Consider the following 6,083-nt stretch of genomic DNA (forward strand, 5'->3'; position numbering starts at 1 on the left):
GGATCCGGATGAGATCCACATCCACAAAACACCACTAAAACGGTGTACATGTGTCATTGATAGAGTTTATTTCCACGATTAGCTAGTAGTATTCGCCATAAAACCAACATACGCGACTTAATCAATTGCTATCTCTAATTATATGACATGTACATGGTTGAACCAATACCAATTATAGTTCAGTTCATTTCAATTGACTATAAGAACCACTTGCTATACACGAGATTGCATGCAAGTTGGTCAGTGGCTGCTACTATATATCCACATTTGATAACTAAGTGCATGACAAATAAGGCCACTGAAAAGAGTGTGGTTGATATAAAACATGGGGTAATGCTAGAGAGATCAAATTGGAGATTAAATTTACAAACTAAATAATGTGTCACCAATATGAATGAGCACGTTTATCAACGCTTAAGTAATAAACCAATCATCAACTTTCATATCCTTTAGTTTCCAAAATTTAATCTGCAAATTTAGTCTCCTTAGCATTACCCTAAAACATGACTAATTCAACAACTATCCAACAAGACATGTCAAACGTGGTTTTTAAAGCAGACCATGAAGTCACCCATGTTAAAATTTCAAAAAAGAAAATCACAATTTTGACAATTAGAAATTCATTATTAATAGAACACAATATTCTTTAGTCAAGGAAGACTCAAATCTATAGCGAACATGAAAGATAATACTGAAGAGTATTAAACCTTGCAAATTGAAAAACTACCGTAAAGGTACCATGAGGAAAATACCACACCAAGCTCTGATGATTTTGCAATCGTTGGTAAAGAAGCCTTGATGAGTAACTTCTAACAAATATCAAGCTTCTTTCTCATAGTCCTTTACCTCTAGTGGTAAGTTTTTTCTTCATTGTAGAAAATAAATTAAATTCGTTGAAATCATTGTGTTTTTTCACAGATGTTATTTATTTTTAATTATATTTTTCTTTTATTTATTTATTTATTTATTTTTAATTTACAGTGTAAGTTGACGGCAAATAAGGGTAACCGGGAAGCAAAGCCATACCTTCACCACTTTGATTCTTAGCCCCTATCTTACTGGGTCAAGGAATGGTGGCCAAATGGTTCGCATTTCCCGGAAGTGGAGACTTGGTGGGATACACATTCCAATTATGGCAACCAGGTCACTGACGACATTTATGGAAGTAGTCCCTTCTACATTTTAAATTCAAATTTCGTTACAAATCTTAATTGGTTTTTTTTTTTAGGCTTCTATGCTGCAAAAGAATGACCAGTACCTCGCTAACCTCCCAGCAGTAACCAGACACGCTAACAGGGGAGTTGACACTTGATCGAGAGGTGTCTCTACAGTTGCTGATGGACGGGGTTGGCCGACATAATGGCAAAGAATTCTGCAGCCTAGGAGCTTGTTGAGTTTGTGACCTCGAAGGGCGGGGGGCTTCTTCTTCATCTAGCTCTCATCTTCCAACTGGGATGTCTTTTAGACTGCAACGCTTAGAGATGGAGCTAGCACGCTAAAGAGAAGAAGATGAGCACCAAAGAGAAGAAGTTGCGAACCAAAGAGAAGAAATTGCTCGCGAATGAGAAGTTGTGCACGCCAATACATTGCTGAGATAGCCCAAGCAATGGCAACTTCAAACATTCGCATTCCTAAGCCTCCAAGCGACCTTCAGCCGCCTTGCCAGGCAATTAAGTAGTTATATTTCATTAGTTTAGTTTTTGTTAGATAAAATTGTACGAATATTTTATTGTCAATATAACTATTTTTTTTTAAGTTGTGATTTATTTAGCTTTTTAGATTAATATAATTAGAATTAAATAAATTATTTAAATTAAGCATTGTGTGAATTTCAAATTAAAAAAAAAAAATCAAAGGCTTTACCCCGACGAACATTTTCATCGAGCAAACATTATTGCATATCTGGGCGGGCTAGGTAGGTGCATAAGCAGTCTGAGTAGGCAGCTAGGCAGTCTGGGCAGACGCCTAAGCAGGTCTAGTCACTCTTTCATACTTTTCAAATGCCTAAAAAATTAATTATAGCGGTGGCCAACTAGGCGACTTTAGCAGTTTCTTTCTGTACTCATAGGTTAAACAAATAAGAAACTTGTTAAATTCTATAAAATTATATTTCATCATTGAGGTAATTAGCAAAACATAGAAAACAAATACAATAACCCTATGTTTGGATGAAGAAATTCAAGATTACTAAGGAATTTTAAAATGACGGAAATTGAAATGACGAGAATTTATGTTCTAGAATTTGTGAATTTTCTTGTTTGGCTAACCTAAAAGAGCAATGTAATTGAATACAGAATTTGTTATTTTTAAACTCTTAACCATAGAAATTGGGAAATGACACATATTTACATGGAATTTAAACTTGGGAAATGGAGGTCCCAAATTCCAAATTTTTTTTCCACTCGGAAATTCTAAATTTTTATGTTTATGAATTCAAACAAGGGAATTGATGCATGTCAATGTATAAATTCTGAATTTTATCAAAATTTCAAGTTTATTTTTCTTATCTAAACATAGTGTAAAAGAAAATTTGATAAATGAATCAGGCAAATTACAGTGTACGGTGTGTACATCTTTTGATTATTTCTACTTTTATCAATTTCAAATATTGTTTCTCCAGCGGGTTGGTTTTGTTTACTTTACCAGAATTATTTTTTTCTGACAAAAACAAATAAACAAATAAATGCGCACTGCTCTAGGAAATTGAATTACGACTAAATCTTAATTATCTGTGCTTCCCTGTTTCCCGTATTTCTCAATAATTCTGCTATCATTTTAAAATAAAATCATTGATTTGCATTTAATTGAGATGTAATTTTTGGTTGAAAAAGTCCATACTTTAATTAGCAAATAATGTCAGCATTTAGATATCATAAAGTGCCAATGGAATCATAGTTTATAACTGCTTTCCCTGCCATTATACCAAATATTGAATGAAATCGGGTAGCTGTCTTTGCACCTCTGCACTTTCCTGGAAAAATAAAAGATAAAAATCTCCAAACGTTATTAATGCAGCTTCCCAATAAACAAAAAAATATGGAAGATTCGATACTCTTGAGTTGGTGAGTTTGCTTGATTATGGTCCCGGGCATAGTGAAATTCTTCATATCCTCTTTGGACCCGAACGGGGTGGATAATCGTAATTTACCACTTGATGTCCCCTTAAAAAAAAATAAAAAAAAGTTATTAATATTGAGTTGAATCGGGTAGCTGTCTTTGCAGTTTGCACTTTATTGGAAAAATCTTCAAAAATAACAGTCTCCAAACGTTATTAATATTGAGTTGAATCGGGTAGCTCTCTTTGCAGTTTGCATTTTCCTGGAAAAATCTTCAAAAATAACAAATCTCCAAACGTTATTCTTTAAATGCTAATTGCATTTTGTGAGAGGGGAGTAGGAGCTGGTTCCTATACATTTACCTTTGAATCTACCAAAAAAAAAAGCATTTAAAATTGTTCAAGTAGAAAGGAGTACATGCGGCAACATTAAAATTGTTGGAACTTTTAACCTCATCCAAGTGAAAAGAGTATCACAAGTGACCATTTATTACAGTGATAGAGAGAAGTGTTGTATTTGTATCATGGCTTGGGTTCTTGAACCCCATCGACTTCCTAATCTATATCACAAACAAATACATGAGAAAATTTTAATGAGCTCCTTATACGAGCTTTTAAGTTTTTTTATTTTATTTTTTAGTTTTTGATAGGATATGAGCTTCTAAGTATTTTAGGGAGAATAGCCAAAATGATCCCTCAAAATTTGCATAACTCATCAGTTTGGTCCTTAAGATTTGAAATCAATAGAAGTGGTTCCTAAGTTTGTCCATCATCACTCATTTTGATCATTCCATGAAAAATTATATCAAATAAGGACCAAATTGACAAAAATATTCTTAATTTAATAAACAATGGGACAAATGATTTGACAAAAATTGAGGGGTTTTTTTTTTTTTTTTTTTCATTTTAGCCTTATTTAATGGAGATTTTTCATGGAATGACCAAAATGATTGACGGTGGACAAATTCATGGATTACTTCTATTGATTTCAAATCTCAGGTTCAAAGTGAGGAGTTATGCAAATCTCAAAAACCATTTTGGCTAAAAAGCTGGGAGAATATAGAAAAAATCAACTCCAATTACTCTCCATTTTCAACTCTAATTAGTAGAGACACCTTTACACAAACAATTTAATGCATATTCATACACAAATTCAATGCAAAATGCACATGAAATATAGGTTAAATGAACATGAAGTAACGATTGAGTTAAGAACTTGTTTATTTATTCTAAGGTAGTTTTACATTGTTCGTTGTGCTCATGGTTGATTGACACTTGTTTCTCAGGATACAACGAACACATTCTTGCAGTAATAGCATTCCAAATCATAAAAGATCTTAAATTTGAGGAGAGAGAAAGTGACTCATATCACTTAGTATTAGGGTATAGTGCTAGTCTTGTTTAATTCTAAACACGAGATCTTAGGTTCAAATCTATTTAATACAAATTATTTACCTTATTCCCTTAGTCTAATATATCCTTGTATATTTAATAAAAAAATGACACCTTAAGATAACACTTAACAACTCCTATACAATAGAACCTTCCGTTTTAATGACGGTTTAGTAATTGATTCTCTACTTGTAAGTGATAACACAAAACGATTCTATCTTGTCGCCGGATGTGCTTCTACATACGACACTCACTTAAAAAACAATTCTGGTTCAATACCAAGTACTAATCCACTTTGTATTCTTTTATCAAAAGTAGATGTCAAGACTTTGAGTTATTTGGGCAAACACTTCATGTGGAATGACAAATTGTACGGTTCTCCTGCTTAAATCTGGACGCTTAACTAAAATAAAAAGTTCCACTCCTATTTGTAGGAGTGGATTCGGTTTCATTCGGTTCTATTGTTTGCCAAAATCGAAATTTCGGTTTGATTCGATTTTCTTCAGTTTGATTTTTTTTTCAGTTCGGTTTCGATTTCTTCAGTTTGAAGCTCTCCCAAGTTCTAAAGCCTTTCAAAACTTTCTTTTATAACCAATAGAATATCGTCCCTAATTGAACCAAGTATGCTCCTTGAAAAAGCTGTAGGCTTAGTTTCAAACTTGGAAACAAATTTTCGCAAAAGAAACATCATGGACATACATTCATAAAGTGTAAAGGGATTCGGTTTAGTTTGGTTAAGTTCGGTTTCTAAACCTCCAAAATCGAAACTGAACCAATAAAATTTTGTTTAGTTCTGTTTTTTCTTTTTTCGGTGCAGTTATTTTGCTGTTTCGGTTTGGTGTTCGGTCCCCTTCGTTTTTGGTTTTCGATTTTTTGAACCCACCCCTACCTATTTGTTTCGGTTCGATTTTCAGTTTTCGTATTTTTTAGGTTTTTGGTTTTCCAAATGGTGGAGATTCACAAAGAAGTAATCAACATCATTTATCAAGTAGAATAGTTGATTTTACAACATATACGCCCTACAAAAATTGGTTATTATTATTATTATTATTATTATTATTATTATTATTCTTTTACTTTCTTATATGACTTAACATCAGTGGAGCAACAGTCCCTGAATTTTAACTTAATTGTTGAGCTTTGGTCCCTTACTCCATATTTTTATCAGTGGCTTAATTACTCTGTTGCATCCTAAAAGTGTTCGCAAGTCCCACGTTGCCCCCTAAGGGTGCGTTTGTTGTACCGGATTGTCTCGGACTGGACTAGCTTTAGGAACTAAGCTGGACTGGCTTAGACTAGACTAAGCTGGACTAGTCTAGTGAAGCGTTTGGTGCAGTATCGGACTAAGAAGCAGGATAATTAACAAAACTCAAAAATTATATTATTTTAAAGCATATATAGAATATTTATATTAATTCGTCCTCTTCTTTTCTTCTAGAAATCCTTTTTTTTAGAATTCTCTATCTTCTCTACCTCACCACTTCCCTTTTTTTTTTCCATCCGTCTCAATCCTCTTTGTCTCTTGATTGTTTCCTTTAGCAAGCTTGGCCTGAACATCTGTTGCTTTCATGGAATCCCGTTTGCAAAAAATAAACCAACGAAACACCTTTCAAAATCCCATTTCCTTTCATGCAAT

The sequence above is a fragment of the Pyrus communis genome, chromosome 10 (assembly GCF_041283825.1).
Source record: "Pyrus communis isolate YQ-2024b chromosome 10, ASM4128382v1, whole genome shotgun sequence".
Lineage (NCBI taxonomy): Eukaryota > Viridiplantae > Streptophyta > Magnoliopsida > Rosales > Rosaceae > Pyrus > Pyrus communis.